The sequence below is a fragment of the Pleurodeles waltl genome, chromosome 5 (genome assembly GCF_031143425.1).
Source record: "Pleurodeles waltl isolate 20211129_DDA chromosome 5, aPleWal1.hap1.20221129, whole genome shotgun sequence".
Taxonomy (NCBI): domain Eukaryota; kingdom Metazoa; phylum Chordata; class Amphibia; order Caudata; family Salamandridae; genus Pleurodeles; species Pleurodeles waltl.
The window spans coordinates 1,255,298,088-1,255,322,023 of record NC_090444.1 but is presented as its reverse complement, the minus strand read 5'-3'; the positions used below and the strand labels follow the sequence as shown (position 1 = coordinate 1,255,322,023).

The following is a 23,936-nucleotide window of genomic DNA, read 5'->3' as shown; positions in this document are numbered from 1 at the left end:
CTGTAACCCGAGGCTTGAGCCTTTGAGGCTCAACACCAGGTGTTACAGTTCCTGCAGGGGAGGTGTGAAGCATCTCCACCAAGAACAGGCTTTGTTCACAAAGGCACTCCCCCCATGTGGTCAGTAACTTGTCTGAAAGTGGCAGGCTGGCACAGACCCGTCAGTCTTACACTAGCAGTTTGGCTATTATACAAGGGGCATCCCTAAGATGCCCTCTGGGTGCATGTTTCAATAAATCCCACACTGGCATCAGTGTGGGTTTATTGTGCTGAGAAGTTGGATACCAAACTTAACAGTATTCAGTGAAGCCATTATGTTGCTGTGGAGTTCGTAATGACAAACTCCCAGACCATATACTCAATGTGGCTACACTATGCTTACAATGTCTAAGAATGGACATAGACACTGTTGTGGCATATTGCTCAGGCAGCTATCCCCTCACCTGTGGTATAGTGCACCCTGCCTTAGGGCTGTAAAGCCTGCTAGACGGGTGACTTACCTATGCCACAGGAAGTGGTTTGTGGGCATGGCACCCTGAGAGGTGTGCCATGTTGACTGTCTTTTTCTCCCCACCAGCATACACAAGCTGCAAGGCAGTGTACATGTGCTGAGTGAGTGGTCCCCTAGGGTGGCATAATACATGCTGCAGCCCTTCGAGACCTTACCTGGCCACAGGGCCCTTGGTACCATGGGTACGTTTTACAAGGGACTTACCTGTGAGCCAGGGCTGTGCCAATTGTGGCAACAAAGGTACAGTTTAAGGGAAAAACACTGGTGCTGGGGCCTGGTTAGCAGGGTCCCAGCACACTTTCATTCAAAGTTGGCATCAACACTAGGCAAAAAGTGAGGGCTAACCATGCCAACAGTGGCACTTTCCTACAGGTTATTACCCAGTTTGGTAAGGGAAACATCCTGAACAACTAGGTCTAAACCACTACTGCGAAAACAACTAAAAAGTATCTACAACTAAGTACTCAACAAATACTGTCTAAACAACAATTGTTCCTGAATAACAATTGCCTGAACAACTCATTTTAAGGTAAGGTTTTGTTTTTATGGTTTATTAGTTGTTTAGAATATATATATATATATATATATATATAGAGAGAGAGAGAGAGATAGAGATATTAGTTGTTCAGGCAATTGTTATTCAGGCACAATTGTTGTTTAGGCAGTAGTTGTTCAGTACTTAGTTGTAGAGACTTTTTAGTTGTTTAGGAGTAGTGGTTTAGGCTATGGTTGTTTAGTGCCGAGTTGTTCTGTCACATATTCGTTTGGTAATAGACTGGGGATGTCATAATTTGAGTTATATTTCAATGCTAGCATGTACACCAGTATGGCAAAAATAGAAAATCAAATGAATTTATTTGTTTATGGACTGCCACAGGAAAATGTGCAGGGTACGACAACGTGAAGGATTATCTGCGAAACAGGTAGATGTCAAAGGTGTTTAAAAATATTTAATGAATTGTTTGTAGAACAGAAAAGAACTATGGCACTTTATTACTTTAGGAGCATCTCCTTGTATTTATTAGTGAAAAGATTCATAAAAATGTGACTTAATTTATAGTTATGTGCAGATCGATTTGCAGAATTTTGTGTCTTCAGTTCAATCATACATTTTATTTAACAAAATTATAGGCAGAAGTGGCTACATAGCTGGAGTGTATGCATCTTTGCTCAATGTAATCAAAATATGCCAGTTGATGTGGATGATTATATTTATTTTTGTATCTCAAATTAGAGAAAGAAATAGGTCAAGAGAAATAGCAATCCTCTGATGACCACTATTCTTGTTATTCACAAGACTGTGTAAATAAGAAAGCAGATTCAAGCAAAGATGGGTGGCTGTGGCAAGGAAATGAGGTGTCTCATATAAAGAGTTCCACTGAGGAACAGAACATGAGAACTGGTCATGCTAGACAGTGTGGCAGAAATAACTGTAGCCATTTAGATGGTCAAACCATATGTTGGTCCATGCCCTTTTTGCACGGTTATCCTCAAACTTTTTGCCTTCTTCCTCCTATTTCTTTTTACCTGTTTTTGTTGATTTTAGGACTATGGTCACTTTACCAGTGCTAAAGTGCATATGATCTGTCAAAAAATGTATTGGTGATTGGTTTATCAATGATTGGCATATTTGATTTACTATTAAGTTCCAGTATAGTGCACTAAGTGTGCCCAAGGCCTGTAAATCAACTGCTACTAATGGGACTGCAGCACTGATTGTGCCACCCATGAGTAGTCTTGCAAACAAGGCTCAGGCCGGCGACTGCAGTGTCCGAGTGCAGTTTTAAGCTGCCATTTCAACCTGCAAGTGCACCCACTTGCCAGAACACAAACCTTCCCTTTTATTACCTGTAAGTCACCACTAAGGTAGGATCATGGGTGCAGTGTATTTAAAAAGATACGACTTGTACTGTGTGCGTTGTACATGTCCTGATAGTGAAATACTGCTAATTTTGTTTTTCACTATTGCAAAGCCTATCTCTCACATAGGTTAACATGGGAATTGCCTTGAAATATCTTTTAAGTGTAATCTCCTATTGGGAGCAGATAGAGATATGGGGTTTGGGGTCCCTGAACTCACACTTTAAAAATACATCTTTTAGTGAAGTTATTTTCTGAATTTTAAGTTTGAAAATGACACTTTAAGCAAGTGGGCATTTTCTTGCTTAACCATTCTGTGCCTCCTGTGCATATCCTGATGGCCTATCGACAGGCTGATAGGTCTTCCTGAGCTAGCGTGGTGGAAGCAGCAGGCATCTGCAAATGAATAGGGCTGTGCCTGTCCTCACACAAAGAAGCCACCAACCCCTTGGAGTGTGTCAGAGAAAGGCAGGGTTGTGTGCACTTATCCTCAAAGGTTGCTAACTGCAAAGACAGAAATTAGTATAAATAGTGGACCTTCAACAACACATAGTTAAAACACTTTTGGACTGAGAACATTCTGCCAGGAAGAAGAGCTGGATGCTGTAGGAGGGACTGTCACTGTGCCTGTTGCTTTGTTGTACTGGCCTGCTGCTTCTGTCCTGCGAGTGAAAGGACTGGATCTTGCTTTCTACATGCTGCGTTCCAAGGTTCTTCAAGGGCTTGGATTGAGCTTGCCTCCTGCTAAGAAGTCTCAATTACATCAAAGACTTAACCTGCCAGCACCTGAGCGCGTGTGCTGAGAATCCTGACTCACCAAGTGGTGCCAAATCTAGTTCTTGGGCCCTTGGGAATGTGTTATGGTGCAAAAAGGAAGAAACTAGTACATTGACTTCCAGAACAACTTCCGAACCGGCGCCGCTCTCCCACCCTGCACCACAATCTACACTGAAGCCATGGGCACTACTGAGTGCAACGAGCGTGACCTACAATAACACCATTGCCGCGCTTCTAAAGTCCTGCCACAGCCTAAGTCCAGAGTGCTGTGTCACGACATCTGTGGCACCCAACTCCGCCGCAGAACCTGCGGCCCTGTGGTGTGATTGCGCCACCGCAAAGTCAATGCCTCACATCTTGACCCGCTGGATTCATCGACCCCACCTTGTCATAAGGAACCGCTGCCTCACCACCAAATCACCTCCTTTGCAACCATAAGGAACCAACATCTCAGCTCTCCGGTGGCAGTAAGGAACCAACACAGCACCGGCTCCAGAGACACCTCACTTCCCAGACACTGTGCAACATCTTTGTTTCCTCATCTTTTTACATGGTACTGTATCAAGGAGATCTGTAGCTGGCCCGCACTCCTCCACAGTTGGCACCGGACTGTTAGAGCGACTCTGTTAAGCCCTTTTGATAGCCCCAGTTGGAGCTATTGTGTTCCTAAGCACTATACTACATTTAATTTTTGAAAATGTGTATCTTTACTTGTAAATGTTTGATTTTTGTCGATTTGGTCTTGTTTTACTCGGATAAATATTGGCTATTTGTCTAAACTGGTGCGGAGTCATTCTGTAGTGTTTTCAGTGTGTGTGCGTGTACACAAATACTTTACACATTACCTCCGAGATAAGCCGGACTGCTCGTGCCAAGCTACCAATGGGGTGAGCAGGGGTTATCTTAGCTGTGTGACTCTGGTACCCTGACTAGAGCGAGGGTCCCTACTTGGACAGGGTGCAAACCACTGCCAACTAGAAACCCCATTTCTAATACCCTAACTGATCATGGAGGAGACTAATTGCCTGATGGTTCAAAATGGATTTTGATTTATGAAAATTCAAATACTAATTGAAGGAGATATTGAACAAATTACACACTGTGTGAACTCATTTGATTGATTCACATAATGTAATACTTGCACCAGCCAACTGTCCCCTTCCCCCCATAAGTTATAAATAAGGCTCCATTAGAGGAGGAAGTTATGCCAGCCTTTTCTTTGCTAGTGCTATAGTCACTTAAAGAACGGTATGCCACAAAAATGCCATTGCAATTGGCTGATGCATTAAATAAAAAACAAGTGGTTATGGATAAATTTGCAATACTACATGCAAATCTTTTGAGAAATGTACAAGTTCAAAAACATCATCCAATAAAACAGGAAGCACAAAAAGATCTTCAACGAAACATAAGTTAACCACAGCATCAGGAAATAGTACTCCCATGCCCATCAACAATGAAAACTCCTACTAACCTGCATATAAAGCCTATTAAATCTTTGAGAGTAGTGTTATCGCAACTTAAAGGAACACTGCAAAATATATGTTCTACAGAATGCACATTGCATCACTAATCCACTGCTATTAATGTGCAAAAAAATAAAACCACTTTGGATTTATATTGAATGGATTTTGTACATAAGGTTTGGCTCCAGAATTATGCTATTTGACCTCATTTAATTTTTGGAGGGTTTCAATTTGCTTTTACAAGACTCTACCAGGATATAAAAAACAGACCAGGAGTATTATCTGCTACAATAATTGAATTGCTGGTAAGTGACCCCTAGTGAGATATCTTATGTCCTTGACGTATGCATAACAGACGAATTGGAAGAAAAACTAAAAAGATGTAAACAGAATAGTTACAGTGCTAACCGAAGCAAGCTATAAAATTAATTTCAGGAAATCCAGAATATGCATTTTGAGTGCAATATTTTAGGAAACAAATTACCTAGAATAGGACAAAGATGTGCACCTTTTAGCCTCCCAATTCTCTCAGGGAGTTAAATGCATAAATGTGTTACTGGATTTTGGTGGAATAGATTTGCCGTGTTATGTGGGGCTAGACCTCTATATCATCTGAACACACCTACACTTGCCAAAAATGATTGGAAGTAGCAACATACGTGAATTCTAAGAGACTTAGAAAGACGTGCCTAGAAACAGCACCTGGATACACCTCAGGTGATTAGCGTACTCTACAAATCCACATATTTACAAGCGCACTTACAAATACGAAATAACATGCTCCGTCCAGTGGCCAGAAGAGACCCCAGTCAATCACAGATATGCATATAAAGTTTCCAATGAAGGGTAAACTGCACCTGTTGCATTCAAATCACCTTTGTGCACTTCAGCAGAGGAGCAATTTTCTGCTATACAAAAGATACTCACTGCAGTACAAGCTGCAATTATTCAAGTCCGAGCCACAGCCAAATAAAGTGATTATAGTAACACCAATACGACCCTTGGAAGGTGCAACCAATGTAAGCATTTCAAACGGAGGTGCATTATACATCCACCTGGTGTAATAGGCAGCAAGTTAAACCAGTACTTGTGTATATTCTATTAAAACAATATCATCAGGTAATTTCTGAAATTACATCCGTATCTGATATTTCAGCACAACCAGCAACGAAACTGCGATGTCTACGTCTTGTTCAATAGTACAAGGAAAGTTGAAGGGTTCAGAATTTAAAATCAGAAACATACATGTTAAGCTCTTGGGCGCTTCCACCGCATAGATTTAAGAATTAAATGCACTGCTCTTCGCCTAGCAGAAAACGGATTAATCAGTTCCTACTTTAATTATATCTGCAGCAAAATAATGCCGATTTAAAACATTGGGAAACCAATGATTAACTCAGCTCAACTGTAACTCGGCGAACTGATCTACATGAAAATGCCCAATAAGATGATGAGATCCAGAAGTCTGCCCCCCGTACCAGTTTCTGAACTCCAAACTATGTCAAAACTGGAGGTTTTAGATTATGCATTCTCTTATTGGCTTCGTTAAACACAGCATAATCCCCGCCTCTGTATCCTCAATAGAATTGTAAACTTTTGTTAACAAATGTTATTTAAAAAAATGTGATTCTGATGGAGAGGCTTTCTGTGCTCGCCAACAGACAAGGGAACCTGTTTCCTTTATACATTTATTTAGAAATAAATGCCTCATCACCTGCACGTTCATACAACAGCTGTTAGAAACGGCGAGAGGCTAGAGAATAACTTGATCTAAAATACGACACCCATATACGACTGAAAGTAACAAAAGCAAAAATGCTTCCTGCGCTAATGTTAAGGATTATCTTTTTTTTTTTTTGCAGAAATGCATGCGGTTAGTTAATGCTTTCTGGAAAGTATCCCACTGTTCTATGTCCAAGGTCAAGTAAGAGGGATACCTCAGGGTTCTCCTGGAAATCTTCCACAAGTGTGCATTATTTTAAAATACAAAGCATCCTTCCCTCTAGCCGGTATGAACAGGAATAAGACATGCCCTACAGCTCACACTGCTGGGCAATTCAGTGGCTAGCCCATGTTCAGAAAATGCATATCGTTTAGTAGGGCAACAGCACTCAAGTGAAACAGGCTGCTTTTCCTCACTTCTACATTATACATCCATAAGAAATAATTGACTTATGTCATCCCAGATAATAATGGGTCCCTTCTATCATGAACAAATCAAGGATGCAATTATCTGGCATAAGGACATACAAGATTTAATGAAACGGACACTTGCAAGAGCATGTGAATCCATTTCTGTAATTCTTGTGTTATTAATTAGAGAAAAAATATCAAATATAATGCATTGAAATTAGTAACCGTTATTGATGCAAATGTTTGCCTCACTGTTGACTACACATCTGACGCTGGTAAGCTCAGAGCGCATGGGTCTAATAACAACCACTAAGTTACACTCGACCTGTGGGTTCTGTAGCAAATGTATTATCTTCTGGACCCGAAATGCAGGTGTACGCACATCAAGGGCTGTAGTAAATTTTAAAACCCATGATGGTAGTCAAACCAGATCAATAAAGTTATATCAAGAAAATGCCAAAAGTTCTGAATGCTATTCCCAAACTGCTTATTCTCGGCTACTCATATTAGAGAATCCCACATGTGGTCTACATTAGGAAGAATGCACATTTAGCATTATGTCCTTAAATCCTACAAGGTAATGCTGATCAAGACTGATTTGCATATGGCTGGGTCCAAACTGGGGTGGCATGGTGAGCAAAAGAATGATGGATTAAACCCAGATCTGTGACTGGGGGTGAGTGTTTGCATTGTTCAGCACTCCGTCCATCCTTTTGTGTTGTTAAAGTTGCCCTAAGTGGGAAGGGTATGACCAGACATGGGTCCCGATTCAAGCTAGCCTGGCTGATGAAGGGTAATACCCTGAAACTGGTCCCAGGATGCTTGTTTCTGGTCCAGTGAGGGCCTGGCTTGGCAGTTCGGGCTGGAGTGTTCCCTTGAGGAACAGGGTCAAGGCTGATTTGCATATGGCTGGGTCCAAACTGGGGGGGCATGGTGAGCAAAAGATCGATTAAACCCATATCTGTGACTGGGGGGGTGAGTGTTTGCATTGGTTATCACTCCGTCCATCATATTTTTGTGTTGCTAGTGGGGATTTATAGACTGCCAGTAAAAACAAAATGTTGTGTGCCAGAAGTGCATTCTTAGTTTTTACTGAAAGCATTAACTAAATCAAAATAATGGAGTACAGTACTACTAAATTGTGATATGTTTGCAGCATGCAAAACCTAATATCCCATTAGGGTAGATCTTTAAGTGAGCTGTGTATAATTCACTTCAACTCAAATTTCACCCTATAAACGACAGGCCAATGTGGGAAACTAGTTTGGGCTTTTTAATAGAGTTGAGAAGTAAATGTTTAAGCACCTTACTGTGGTAGCCGAGTATAAAATGAGGGGGGGAGGAAGGTAAGTCGAAGGGTGTTGGGGCCAGATATGCAGTTCAGGGCTGCTGATTTAATACACTACTTTGGTAGATTTTAGGCTATTAACAGTGTCCCTTGTGTGATTTCATATAGTCAGATGGAGATATGCATTATTTCGAGCGTTGATGGGCTTTATAGGTCGAGAACGTCCATTTACGATACAAGGTCCAACCAATCCTTACATTTTCCACGAACAATCCAATTTTGCTTATCGTGCAAAGACACATTATGTAAACTCATCGTGAAAAGCCAAGGGATCGGGATATATATTTAATAACCGATTGCTGGGTTTAAAATTTGATGCGAGGCAGGCTGAGCTACCGACATTCTGTAGCCAAGCCACAATAAGCCAACGTGCTGCACTGCAAATACCTAAAGTAATTACTTCGACATTCATCGGTAGATTAATCGGTATCCACGCACTTGTGACTCCCGAAGTGTTTTTGTTATGAGGCTGTGGCGCACTCTGTAGAGTTGACTGTTTTGACTAGTGGTTGGGTGCGCATCAGCTGTGAGGAGCATTCCTGAGAGAGCAGCAGAACGTCTTGTTCGCCACTCTGAAAAGAGAGAACCCGCCATGCTCGCAGGGAGCGAGGCAGAAATCTGCTGTTGTTAGACGCCCCTCCCCATCCCGGGGCATTCCCCGCCACTGCTCGGCGCAGGGCTCTGCTAGACAGGAGGCCCGCATGCTCACCCGCTCTAAGCCAGATTTCGGTGTATATAAACTCGCAGGAGCAGCGCGGGCGGGCCGGCGAGCCCCACTGCTGCTCCTCCCCCGAGTCCCGGATGGGCGCCGGTCGCTTCTCCTCTCGTTTTCCCGGGCTCCGGGGCTCACAGGCTCCACTACTCACAGTCTTACCAGGCCAGGCTCTCGGAGCCAATCAGCAGAGGAGCCGTCGTCATCACGTGACCCAGCCCCACGGTGTCAGGGGAAGGGCGGAGCCAAGCTCCCCAGACCAGAGGTAGCTGCGCTGCTCCCCGCGCTGCCGCCTTCGCCTGCTGCAGGAGTGATTCCAGTCGTCCCCACTACTGTAAGAAGCCACTTACAGCAAGAGCAGCTATAGGCATCTGTGTAAACATATAGGGAAGCCTGCGAAAAGACGTACATCCGACCTTTGACTTACAGTTTAAACTCGTGCACTGTTTCTGTGTTCAATAAAATATAAGCGCTCACGCGTTGTTTTATTTTGCGCTCTTTCTCCTCAAGCGCTCGGAATGACACAGATAACACGCTGAGCTGCACAACACCTCCTAAATTGATAAAGTACGCCTAACGCATGCCAGCAAGTATATGCACATCAAAAATGCACCGAATCCAGGTCCAAAAACACGTACAATAACTTCCGGTTTCAGTGAGCGATTCTATTTGATGTGAAGCAGGATTACGTCAGGTAACTTCCGTTTTGCAACCTCAATGCGTATATGTGAAAATAAAACGAGCCGGTGCTGTGGTGATCAGTGCCGCCTGTATGGTTCACTTTCATTCGTATCGCTGAGCAGACGGCCCGCAGTCGCCTCAGTTTCCATGAGGTACTTCCCACAGATTGTACCACTTCTTAGTAGAGAGTGCTGAAAGGACGACCGACGTCACCAGCTCCCCGGTTTCCTGTTTCCAGGAGCGGCAATTTTTCAAACTGGCTTGTCAGTTCTGCTCCGCAGCATTGCTCCTAATGCGCATCGTTAGGTCCATTTACCAATTGCATTGTTTTAGTTTAAAACGCGAACGTATTGATCTACGAGTCCTGCATAACCTATGGTAATCCAGGGGTTGTAAATGGAAAATTCCAGTTTAACAGGATTTCGCATACATGCCAATAGACCTGATTCAGGCAGGAGGCTCCCGAATTTTTAAACCAAAATGGCTTTATTTTGGCTGTCTCTCGCCTCAAATTGCCCCCGCTTCAAGATAAGTCAACATGGGGAATGTTTTCTCCCAATTTTTTTTAAATCTCACACTTTCCTCTTCTAAAATGTTGGCATGTATGAAACTTTCGTTCTCCAATCTTATCGGCTTTATTGTTGTGACTGTTCCTTCTATTCGTATCTGTTGAAATATGTGTTATTCTTGTCCCTATTATATCTGACAGGAATCCTGTATTAGGATGTTGTTATGTAAAATGGAATGCAACAAGGGCAGATCTGGAGAAACAATCGCTGTAGCAGCTGCTTCTGTTCCAGTTGTGCCAGAGAAATGTATTTTGCAATAAATCAGCTTTAAAGCTTAACTGTGTATTACCATTTACTACAATTGTGGTGACAATCACCCTGGCACAAGAACTTGGACTGGGTTAGATAGTGCTGTCACACCCATCTCATTCATTTCTTCAGTCCTGCAAGGATTTATGACACTCAAGAGATACATAGTGCCCAGAACAACTTATTTTTCTGTAACTGTGAGTGTAATAAATCCAGGCGCAAATATCTTATTAACTTTGGGCGCATCAGGCGGTTTAACAGTTTTAACGTACAGGATTTAAACTTTACTAACGTCCCATCTCCCATCAATGCACTTGTCACGTCACTCTCACGTACGACATCAGGCACACATACGATGTGCCGGCGTGTGACGTTACACACGTACGTCATGGACACCTGCATTTTGGATTAGGAGCTGATATTCTTGGATGTTTCTAAGAAGACGTTCACGGTTTGGGATTCAGCACTGTATTCACAGGTGTGCATATACTGAGCGGATAGTTATCGGGATCTGCAGAAGTATGATTTTTGTAGGCATAATTATGGATCCTAGTGTGACTACATTTGCCATTGCACCTGGCAATATATTACATCTTAGTCCTCCACAGACCATCTTGCCATTGCCGGGGGAATTGTCTTTAAAGTGGGATGTATGGAGTGAATATTTTGTGAATTATATTTCTACAGTTGATGACGATAGAGTTTATTCCAGGAAGAAAAAAAAAATACTTTTACACTGTCGCAGTCCATCTGGATTAAACATTTTTCATCATATTTAAATAAATAAAAATAGACAGGCCATTAGTGGTAATGGTATTGAACCCAAGGCAGCCTTAAGGAAAGCAATTAGGTGTGCTCCTGCTCCCACAAATAAAGAGGAGGCGAGAGCCTTCTTGGGTTTTGCAGAACTGTATTCCAAAATTGGGCATCATTTTTGTAGCACGACATTTCATATTAGCCAGCTCTTGAAAACCGAGAAGGATTTTTTTGTGGTTTAAGGAGTGGCAAGGAGGACAACCTTTGTTGCACCCCTGCGTTACAGGGTTTTGATACCAAAAGAAAGTGCACAGTTACCACAGATGCTAGTTGCAGAGGAATTGGTGCCATACTTAAACTGAATTGTGGGGAAAGGAGTGCATGATTGCATTTGCTTCTTGATCTTTAACCGCCACAGAGGAGAAGTAGTCCATCATAGAATGGAAAGCTCTGGCATGTGTGTGGGGTTTAGAGTAGAGTACCACAGTCCATATATATGGGATTCACGTTTAATTCTTTGTAGTGATGTGAAAGCTGAATACATTACTAATAAAGTTGCATTGATTAGTTGCTAAGAATTTACATGAATTAGGATAACATGGAGAAAATGGTGTGTCGTGGAGAATGTATCCACTTGAGTGGTCACCATGACTTGTACGTCAATTGATAATTAATTCACACCTATAGTTTAAATAATATGCACATGTAGAATAAAATGTATTAATGGATCATATTAATGAGTTGGTGTTATGTATTTGCTTTTATATAATTAGGCATTCATTAATTTCAAGGTTTGGGCCTAGTCGACAGCCTCATGTTAAGTTCCATGGTATAAATAAATGTTGATAATGTTTTGTAAAAGCAGAGAATTAATATTGACCATTGTTCACACGTAGCTGACCAAGCAATTTGTAAATGTCATACATTTCCTCACAAGAACAGCTTGTTGAAATGTCCTGTACAAGAAGTTGATACTTTGTAGATTTGATGCGTGAGAAGAAGATGTTCCCAGAATCTAACAATAGACGCACTGACTGAAGCTACTCTGGATGTCTCGATCTGGATGATCTCCCTGGCCCATCTGGGACCACAGGTCAGTTGGGTACCACATCCAACACCCATTCCACCACAGCCCCCCCCCCCCATCTGACTCCAATGCCACCCAACGTCCCCAAACCTCTGTTCCCAGGACCCGTCAATCAACAGTGTGCCTACCTGTACAGGGACCTGTCGACACCACACATGCAGGACGATGAAGGTCCTCGTGTTAGTGGGAGTGGACACACAGTTCAGGGGACCCAGGCACAGGGGGCCAGGGCCAGTGGGAGGTTAGCTGTGCACCAAGGGCAGGCCCAATTAAGGGAACCCAATGCCCAGGAGGCGCTCACACGTGTCCTGGGAGCCTACCAGAAATACCAGGACAGGATGGGCCAGGTACTTACCATCTTGCAGGAGAACCAGCAGCTGCAGGGGGAACAGCACCAGGAGGTCATACAGCAGTTGCAGGGCTTAAATGCAAATGTGGCCTCCATTGCAGCAGTGCTGGGTGACATGGCGAATATCATGCGTGAGTACACAACACACCAGTGGGCCCTGCCAAAAGACACACAGACCACCAGCACCTCTCCCTCTGCAGCAGAAGAACCACCCCGCAAACGTTCCCTGCGACCCAGACAAATACTAGAGACTAGCCAAGACCCAAACCACCACCAGGATATGAGCTCCTCCTGAATGTCTCCCATGTGTCCCACTGAGACACCTTGTTCACTGTGGACTGCCATTTATCATTTTCTTATGGCCCCATAGATACTGGACCTGTGCTACAAACCAACTGGGCCACTACACTGAAGATTCTGTCCACCATCACCCCACTCTATTGCACTATCCCTTTCTTTTTGTCACTCTAATAAACACCCTTGAATACAACTGAAGTTTCTGTGCTTTATTTACAACAATATGCAATGTCTTGAGCTGTATTATCCTGTGCAAATGTCATGTAAAGTGTGAATCCATCCACCAAATGTGTGAAAGCAGTCTGTAGTCATCACATTAGTTCTCAGTTGTGACCACACCAACATCTGCAAAAAGGGAAAGCATTAGTGACAGTCAATTGAGAGGTAAAGGTATTAGAGCAACATGTGCCCCTGTAACATAACAGGCTACATTCAGCTGGTTACTTCTACTCAGTATTTTGCACAGCAATTGACTCCAAACTCCAGTGAGGAGAAACAACCCATTTCAGGCCCTCACACAAGATGCCACAGTATTAGTTATGCCATGTTGTCAGCATACCAATCCCTCCTATGGACCATCTAGTCCAGGCAACACTGTCCGGGAAATAGAAGTCACAGATCAGTCGTGTAGACTGGGGGTCTGTACACAGGTGCTTTCCTCCTCCTCCTCCACAGTGGTTGGTATCTAAGTAAACCAAATATCAGAAGTGTGTGAATACAGGAAGGTTGAACACACAACATCACAGTACACAGAGCAGTCACATCCAATATACTCCAACAATTATTGTAATATGCACTGGTGTCCTCTACATGTTAACAGACTTCCTCAAAAATACCAATACTGTTCATTAGCCATTGTGTCACACAGATGTAGTCAGAGCTGTGTGTCGTGATTAGTAGCATCCCATTTTAAATGTACTGTCAACTACTCATCTTCAAGCAGTGCACTCGTATGAGGTCTAATTTGAGTGCCAGAGTCTACAAGCAAACCAAAGTATGTAGCGGACTGGAATTACATTGGTGTCTACCATCAGTACCTATGACGCACATTAAATTGAGCGCCATGAGTACCAGCATTAGGAATTGGCAACCGCCTGTCCTGTATGCAGGGACATGTGGAAGTGACCTCACTCTGCCAGCTTTTGGCGTCAGTACGGAAGGTGGTCTGCACCCCCGTGCAACTCCTCATTGGTTAACATGGTAGTCTATGGAGCACAGGAACCAATGACGATTACCGATCGGAGACTTAGGGAGGATCAGGAAACCTGGAGTACATAGGCAAGGAAAGTGAAAACTTTATGCACCAATGGAAGTAGTTAAAGTGCTTTGTAATTCTGTCATGTTGAGAGATGGGAGGGTGTAGTGCCTTAGTTGTATTTCATTACGCAAAGGAGGAGGGAGGGTGGTGAAAGCATGAGTCTAATTCTGAAAAGTCAGTTGCATCAGGGCCTGATTCTGCTAAAAAGGAAATATGAGTGGTAGTTTGGTGATATAATTTTGAGCAACCCCGGTGAAGCCAGAAAAGGTTAAAGTGAGTGGTGATAGTAATTATCACTTAAATGAAACTGGAAGTGTAGGGAGTCATTTACATTCATGCTATAATGATTTACCTTCTTCTAGCAGTGATGGAAATAAAGTGGTAAAGTTTGGAAGGAAGATGATCAAGTCCATGAAGTTTGGGGATTATGTTTGTAGTAAACAGTTTTTTTTTTTTTTTCTTTTTTCTTTTTTTCGTTTCTTTTGAAGGGGAAGATGTGTTGTGCCTCTGCTTTTTCTATTCACATCTGTTGAAATATATGTGTTACTAATTCTGTCCCAATCGGGATCTGGTATGAACCCTGTTGTAATATCCAGCTGATGTGAGAGAGAGAGAATGTGGAACTACCATGTATCAGGGTGTTTTTGGAATGTAACAGAGGAGCTGGTCAGGCGGGCTAGATGAGGTAATTATAATGAGCTTATCTTAAATATAAAGTGAAATTGAATCTATAATCTATGACTATTACTGAACTTCGACTTCACATTGGTAATGAGTGGAAGTGAACCTTAACCTCAACAGCCCGACTACGCATGTGAAAACTTCCATAGTCTGCTATTTTGCTATTAAGGTGACTACTGGTGAAACATGAATTTCAAACACGGTTCAGCGATGGCACAATGTCTGTGTTTCACCGCGGATCTTGATAATTAAAATGTCAACCCTTAATATTTGAAGTCAGCACTCGCAAGCTGCCTTTGCAAGCCGTGGCTGTACGTCACACCATTCCATGCTGACATGCATCCAAGCTGATGAGGCAGTCTGCCCGCCTCTACCACACCAACCTCTTCGGCTTCATTGTTCTCGCTGTAACAACTTCACATAGTGTCACATACCCTCATTCTTACCACTTTCAGTTCACCGCTGATCGGCTCACACAATTTTGCCATTTGGAATGAGAAACGAACGCTCAGATCATGGCATTGCCAGATTTCGACATGACGAATCACTTTTGTGCTGCCAGTGGCTGGCACACCATTTTCAGGTATTTATTTGAATAGCAGAGGGGTACACCTTCAAGCGCACCATAACGTTTTAATTCTGGGTACTTTCAAGCGTGCATTTTCTTAAAAAGTGAGAAAACAAGTAATAATAATATTATTTACAACCCATGGCATTCGCTGGTATTATTTCAAACACTGGAGGGGATTCAAGCGCACAGTAACATTTCAATTTTTGGTACTTTCAAGCGCACAGAAACATTTACATATTTTGTACTTATTTGCCAATCGTTTTCTTCTAACATTTTGTCACTATGTTACATTAATTATTTCTTAGAAATAATACAGTATGTAATTGCTTCTCCCCTTTTTTCTAACTTCCCCAGAAGTGCCCACCTTACTGTGGGCTAAATGGAAGAAGGTTTTCACTCAGTATTCTAGAGTTTCTGGCATTTTGTCGAGTGCTGAAAGGAAAGACTCACTATTGATGCACTCCCGAGGACCAGAAGGGCATTAGGTCTTTGATCACTTACTGGGATTACCTGATGATGATGCAACAGGTTTGAATTAATTTTAGATTTGCATAAAGAATTATACATAAATTATCTTTCAAAGTGAGAACCATTTTGGAACAATATCATTTTGGGAAGAGAATACAAAGGGTTGAGGAATCAGTTGAAGGGTTTGTAACTTCTTGATGTAAACTGCCTTCTATGTGTAAGTTTGGAGCATCAACTGAGGAGCATCTTCGTGATCAGTATGTGCTGGTGTGTTCAACTGAGAAAGTGAAGGAATCCATATGGAAAAGAGATAATCCTTCTCTAAAAGAGGTTTTACCGATAGCTGAAACATGCAGACATTCTCTAGCATGAGTGGAAACAATTAGAAAATATTAAAAAAAATTAAGAGAGGTATGGTGACAAGCTTTGTCTTGTAAAATCTGGAAGTTTGAAGAAAAGTGATCTCAAAACTCCTAAGAAGGTGTGTGTTTTAGATGAGGCAGCACTAACCACTCAGCAAATTTCAAGGAATCGCGTGGGTGGAAATCTTGGTTAAAGAAGTGTGGTAAAAAGAGGCATTTAACAATTTTCTGCAAATTGAGTAATGTTAAGAAGAAAGTGAGAGAGACTGATGTAATGTTGGAGGATGAGCGTGAGGAAGTGGTTTTACAGAATAATACGTCTGAGTGTGAAGGTCCATGTCAGGAAGTATTGATTCAAGGCAAACCACTTAAAATGCTGTTTAATCCAGGAGCTGAGATAGCATTGAACTCAATGAGGTCTCTAACATATCCTTGAGAGAAAAAAGTAAAATTATGTAAACCCGACATCAAACCCAAGGGTTATGGCGGAGAACCCATAAAATTGCTAGGATATTCAAATGGTTGTGTAGAAATTGCTGGCTGATTTGTAGCAGGAAAAATGTATGTCTCGATCAAGGGAGATTCCATAACTAGTTGGATATATCAGAGAGCCTTGATGGCCTGTTTAGATCTCAAATAATCACCTTCTGTGAGATTGAAAGAGATGTTAATGAGATACATGACACCACAAGTATCACTCAATTGTTCAGCAATTGTTCAGTTGCTGAGAAATATGTCAAAGATTTCCCAAATATTTTTTGCAAGGAGTTAGGTTGTTTAAAAAACTACCTCCATCTCAGCAAATTAAAACCCAACTCTGTACCCAAAGTATGCAAGGTCAGGAATCTCTGATGATCAAAGATGACATGGTGAAGGAAATAGAGACGTTGAAGAGTAGTGGTATAATTAAGGAAGCTGAGTTGTCCAAGTGGTTGGCGCCAGTGGTGATGGCGTGCAAAGTGAATGGAGAGGCCAGATTATGTGTAGACCAAAATGCTGTGTTCAGTAGGCAAAGCCAGGTATTTTTCTTCTCTCAATCTCACCTCAGCATATTACCAAATCAAACTTAACCGTTTGTCCCATGAGTTAACATCATTTGTTTTTCCCATCGAAATGTTTAAATATGTAAGACTGCCATGTGGATTAATCTCTTCTTCATCTATATTTCAAAGGGGAATAGAGGGAGTATTGAGAAAAATGCAAGGGATAAAGGTTTACTAACGGTGTTCTTGTGTATGGAGCTACACCTGAGGAACATGACAAAAGGGTACACAACGTCTTGCAAAGTATTGAATCCAGGGGGTTGACACTTAAACTAGAAATGTGTACATTTAGGCCCTCATTACAACCCTGGCAGTAAATGCCGCCTACCGCAGTGCTGACGGCCGACAACATACCGTGACCGCGGCAGTATTCCACTACAGTATTATGACCCACACGTAGAATACCACCACTATACAGACACCCACACAAGTCCTCCAGCCCAAAGGTCAGTAATAAACTGGTGATAGCAAAACCCACACCGTTACGCCAACAGGAATACGCCCACAGTATCACGACCCACGAATCAACACGGCGGTCTTTCAAACACGGTAAACCATTGGCGGTACACACCACCACGATCAAAATACACACACATTTACAAAACACCACCACATTGGACAATTCAAAGTACACACAGCTGACACATATACACACACCACACCCACACACTCACACCACTATAAAACACACACTCACAATACCCACAACCCCTTAAAAAAAAAAAAAGATAGCTAACTGAGAGAGACAAGCCAGGAGCACCCACCCAATCAGAGGCACAGAACACCATCACCCATACACCATTCACACACATCACAGCATACACAACAACACATCACGCCACACATCACTCCACATATCCTCACACATATCACTCATACGCATCCATGGCACCCCAAAGACACCCCAGGTTTTCTGAGGAGGAGCTAAGGGTAATGGTGGAGGAAAGCATCCGGGTAGAGCCACAGCTATTCAGATCACAGGTGCAGCAGATGTCCATTGCAAGGAAGATGGAGCTATGGCGGAGGATCGTGGACAGGGTCAACACAGTGGTACAGCACCCAAGAACCAGGGATGACATCAGGAAGAGGTGGAACGACATACGGGGGGAAGGTGCGTTCCGTGGTATCAAGACACCAGATTGCTGTACAGAGGACTGGCGGTGGACCCCCACCTCCTCCCCACAACTAACAACATGGGAGGAGCAAGTCTTGCCAATCATGCATCCTCAGGGCCTCGCAAGAGTAGCAGGAGGACTGGACTCTGGTAAGTCAAATCTTAACTACCTTATCCCCCCCACCCTACCTACATGCCATCACAAACTCCTACCCCTACCCGCATTCCCATCACTCCACCACCTCACATATACCCCACTAGCACAACCCACCCATCCCAATACCAAGCCCTGCATGCAACAACAATGCATGGACTCACAGACCTGCATGAACAGCCATCACCCCAGCATGCCCAATAGGGAGACTAACCCATGCCACAAAATCACCACTCACACAATGCCAAGCCGACAGGGAAATCACAATCTTTCAAGGAAACACACCCATGCACAAGATGGCACAAGCAGATACATAAACAATGCATTTGTATCCCAACAGGACCCCTCCCAACGTCAGCGGAGAGGAGGTGCCAGCTACATCCAGTCCCCCCCAGTGAGTCCCACAGTGATGACAGCAGCTCTGCACGCCTGGATCAGGATGAACAACCTGGCCCATCAGGGACCTCTGGACAGTCGGTTCCCCTGCCACAGTCCCAACCCACCACAGAGCCTCCCCCTTCAGGAAACACCAGCACAGCACCCACCCAGCGGGCCCATGCCACTGTCCCAAGGACACGTCAATCAGCAGTGTGTCCAGCACTAAAGGGACCCCAGGCAACCCCACGAACACAGGGCGATCAGGGACATGGGGTCAGTGGCAGTGGGCACACGGTTCAGGGGACAGAGGCACAGGACAACAGGGAAGCTGGGAGGACTGCTGTGCGACAGGGGGAGGGCAGGCCCAGGGAACCCACTCTCCACGAGGCACCTTCCAACATCCTGGGAGCATACCACCATTCCCAGGAGACCATGGGCCAGGTACTGGCCAAGTTGCAGGAGACCCAGCGGTTGCAGGAGACCCAGCGGCTGCAGGAGGGACAGTACCTGGGGATCAGGAAGGACCTAAGAAGATCAAGTCTGTATGTGATGATAATGTGTCTGTCCTCCATTGTCGACAGGTCCACCAGGGGTCGGTACACAGGAGGATGCCGCCATCTCATAATCTGCCTCAGCGGTTGTAGCCTATGAAGGAGAAGGGTGAGCAGAGGGTCATATTTCCACATAGATTGCATTAATTTAGCAGACTTTATGTCACAGAAGCAGTATGTGAAGTCGAGAGTCAGATGATGTGCCAAATGTCTGCTGGGATGCATTAAGGTGCCAGGCCATGTGCACCCCTGAAATGGCAGCTGCCTGACCTGTGAGGAGGGACAAGTGGAAATGAGGTAGGTGCGCTAGCGTTGTGCGCTGGCGCAGTAGGCGGTCGATGACCGCAGCGCAACTGCGCATTGGTTATCATTGGGCCCTGTGGGTTCCAGGAGCCAATGGTGATGTACACCGGTGGTGACGGTACGCATCGCCGTGGACGTCACTGCCATTTTCTATCTCTTCACTCACTTGCTACCTGACCTTCAACAGGAGATGACCTACACTACAAGTGCTGCTGTGACCTGAGTCTGGAAGCGACAATGGCTCATGTGTCTAGGGAAAGGGCCCCTGCTTACACTGTGGAGGAGTTGGAGAAACTGGTGGATGGGGTCCTATCCCAGTACACATTGCTCTACGGTCCTCCAGACAAACAGGTGAGTACAATGTGAGCATGATGTGTGGGCAATGCATATTTGGAGTGGTGTGGATGTAAGTCACATATTGGGGCATTCTGATGCGTCCTGGCCTGAGTGCTGTATGAGAGGTGGTCAGTGTATGGGCGTCAGTGCATGGGTGGGAACTGGTGGGCAATGGGTATGCCGTTGCGGACGCGCGAGTGATTTCTTTTTCTGCTGTCTTTTCCCTCCAGGTCAGCGCCCACCAGAAAAAGAGCATTTGGCGTGCCATCGCCAAGGAGGTGTGGACCCTGGGGGTCTATCACAGGTGGAGCACCCACTGCCGCAAGAGATGGGAGGATCTGCGCTGCTGGACCAAGAAAATGGCGGAGGCCCAGCTGGGGCTGGCCTCCCAACGTGGAAGGGCTGCCTGTCGCACCATGACCCCCCGATGTTCCGCATCCTGGCGGTGGCCTATCCGGAGTTGAATGGGCGCTTGAGGGCATCACAGCAGCCACAAGGGGGTGAGTACAGATTTAGAAAGCTGATTTTGCACGCTTTAGGAGGTAGCTGGTTGGGGGATGTGGGCTGTGGGTCCCCTAGGCCAGGGCGATCATGGCAGGGTAGGTCCCTTGTGTGCAGGCTCTGGCGCACTCCTACCCCAATGGTGTAAGTGGCCATCTACTACTCGGCAGGGTCCTGTGGGTGTCAGGTGTGCAGATGCTGGCGTTAGGCATTGTAACCCATGGGCTGGTGACTATCTTAGTGACTGGTTGGGCATGGCCTAGTGCATAGGGCAGCTCACTGTGTGTTGTGTACGCCAACGGTAGTGGTGTTGCTGGCATTGATCAAGTGTATCCTCTGTCTCCCCCCCTTTTATTTTTGTCGCTCTGTCCTTGTGTACATTGGCATCATCTGGCGGTGGGGCAGAGGCACCAGCGACGGAGGGAGCTGCATCCCACATGGGCCTGGAGGCTGAATCCACTGAGGGTGAAGGCACCAGTGGGACAGAGGGCGAGGGGAGCACCTCAACGGGGACAGGAGTGAAGACCACAGACAGCGACTCCTCCTCCGATGGAAGCTCCCTGGCGGACACCTTTGTGCCCACCCCTACAGCAGGTACAGCCGCCACCCCCCTACCAGCACCAACCTCCCAGCAGCCCCTCAGCATGTTTCCCGTGCCCGCTCACCCAGGAGCGTGGGCATATCCTTCGCCCCAGGCACCTCAGGCCCTGCCCCAGTCAGCCCTGCTGCCCTCAGTGAGGAGGCTATTGACCTCCTGAGATCCCTCTCTGTTGGGCAGTCAACCATACTGAATGCCATCCAGGGTGTAGCAGGGCATTTGCAACAAACAAATGCATACCTGGAGGGCATTCACTCTGGTATGGCGGCCAAACAGAGAGCATTTCAGGCTCTGGCCTCAGCACTGAAGGCAGCCATTGTCCCTGTGTCCAGCCTCCCCACTCCAACTTCCACTACCCAGACCCAATCCCCTCTACCTCAGCCTATCCCAAGCACACCTTCAGACCAGCATGACCCAAATCACACAAAAGTGGCTCAGGAAAACACACCACACTTCATCTCACACAAGTACCATGCCCATGCAAACACACCAACATCCACTGCCTCCACTGTGTCCCCTCCTCCTCCACCTCCCTCCCAGTAGCGTCTACACTCACACCTGCATGCACTACATCTTCATCCACTACCTCCATCACCAGCACGCCCATCACTACACGCCCCTCACTGGCAGTCCCCACCCCCACAACCATGCACACATCCCGTGTCCACTCCCAGTGTGTCTGTGACCCCTCCTCCCAAAGTACACTAACGCAAGCACCCACCCACCCAACACCCATCCACCCAACACCCATCCACCTCACAACAGCATCCAGCCCATGCACCTTCACCCAAACTCAGCAGACGTACACCTCCTACTACCACTCTACCTTCACTCCCAAACCTTCTCCATCTTCCCGTCCCAGTGTGTCTAAAAAACTTTTCCTGGCTAACGTTGACCTCTTCCTACCCCTCCCCCCCGTCCTTCCCCTCGGGCCAGGGTGTCAAGATCCCAGGGCAGCACCTCAGCCACCAAGTCGGCGTCCGCTGTGGTACCTGCAAGTCCCAGAGGATCAAAGGGGGCACCCGTCAGGGTAGCCAGTGTGCCACCGACCCCTGCAAAGGACCAACCCATTCCGCCACCTGCCAAGGTAAAGAAGGGGCCAGCATGCAGCACGGCCAAGAAGCACGACCCACCCAGCAAGGCCTCCTCAAAAACTCAAGCTGCCAGTGCCAAGGTCCCAACAGCATCTGCCAAGGTGGGGAAGGGGAAGAAAACCCAAGGCAAGGCACTTCAGGCCTTGGAGGCTCCAGGTGAGGGACTAGTGCCCACCATCAGCACCAACAGCCCAGAGGCTGCAGGAGACGGCCTGGTGTCTCCCTCCACCACTACCAGCACCTGCACCACGGCCAGCACCGGCAGCATCCCTGCCGCAGACCCCGCTGCAAGCACCGCCACCTGCCCAGCCGGTGCCACTACAACTGTCAGCAGCAGCATCCCCAGTGGGCAGCCATCCGGGGCAGCAGGAGACAGACAGAACCCTCCCACCACCACTTGAAGCACCCCCACCAACACCGGCACTACCACCAGTTTGGATCCTTAGTCGCTGCAGGATGGAGTCTGGCTCTGCCTCCATGGGGTATCATGCTTACCTGTTCCCTGCAAATCTCGTGCCTCAGACACCCAGGGGAGGGAATGTGAACTGCCACACCCCAAGTGCAGCATCACTGGGCACAATGCCCCTTCCAGAACCAGTGGAGACATGCATCCACTCACCCTATCCTTGGCAGGGTGAAGGAGACTGGGCACAATGCCCCCTCCAAAACCAGTGGAGACATGCATCCACTCACCCTATCCTTGGCGGGATGAAGCAGACTGGGCACAATGCCCCCTACAGAACCAGTGGAAGAAGCCATCCACTACAGAGACTGTGGCCTTGCACTCCACAGGACCAAGCAGTGGGCAAACCACCCACTTGAGAGACTGTGGCTTTGCACTCCCCAGGACCAAGCAGTGGGCAACCCACCCACTTGAGAGACTGTGGCTTTGCACTCCCCAGGACATCGCTGTGGGCATGTTGCCCCCTCCAGGAGCAGTGGCGTAGTACCATCTTCCGGCTGAGGTGCTCCCCCCTCCCTTTCTCCCTGAGGTGCCTTTGTGTTTTCAACCTGATGCCCCTGCAGTGTTCTCTCCATTTTGAGGCAGGAGATGATGGTGTATGAGAAGATACACCAGCATGGGGAACACCTGCATCTCTGCCTCCATGGCGTCCTGGTTCTTTGTTTCTTGTCGAGAGATGACTGGATTCCCTTTCTAGTCCTGTTTCCGACGAGCTTTTGATGGCGTTGGTACCGCCCTGGAAAAGCTGGCGGATTGGCGGGTTGTGATAGGGTGGGCGGTACATTGTCTTCTGCCTGTCTGTTGGCGGTTACCGCCCTGGTGTTTGTTGCTACCGCCGTGGCGGTCGGAGTGTTAAAGTGGATGTCTGTGTTGGCGGTTTCCACCGTGGTCATGATCCCATTTTCTTTACCGCCGGCTTGTTGGCGGCATTACTGCCATTTAACACCGACCACCAGGGTTATAATGAGGGCGTTATTGTTCCCAGTATTGAATATTTGGGTCACTTTATCTCAGCCAAGGGAATACAGCCCAAGGAAGACCTGGTAAATAAAATTAATAATATGCCCAGTCCTGCTAAGAAAGAGGAACTAATGACATTTCTTGCCATGGCTGAGTATTACAGCAAATTCATTTTAAATGTTGCTGAAAAGAGTAAGAGAATGAGGGAGTTGTTGAAAAAGAGCAAAGAATGTGTGTGGGACAGGAAGTGCAAGGACGAATTGGCTTGTTTGAAGTCTGGCCTGAAAGGAGCTCTATGTCTCAGCAG

At 45.8% G+C, this 23,936-nt stretch overlaps 1 protein-coding gene across 2 annotated transcripts in view; it reads right to left on the bottom strand.

Annotated features, from left to right (window-relative positions):
• The window catches only part of CASP8AP2 (caspase 8 associated protein 2), a 248,152-nt gene extending 238,813 nt beyond the window's left edge, over positions 1-9,339 (bottom strand). Inside the window, exon 1 of one of the 2 annotated variants that reach the window (XM_069235500.1) lies at positions 8,804-9,339. The gene's annotated coding sequence lies outside the window, so the exon portion shown is untranslated. The remainder of the gene's footprint in view (positions 1-8,803) is intronic. The other variant, XM_069235501.1, reaches the window with a different exon arrangement.
• Positions 9,340-23,936: the final 14,597 nt, after the last annotated feature.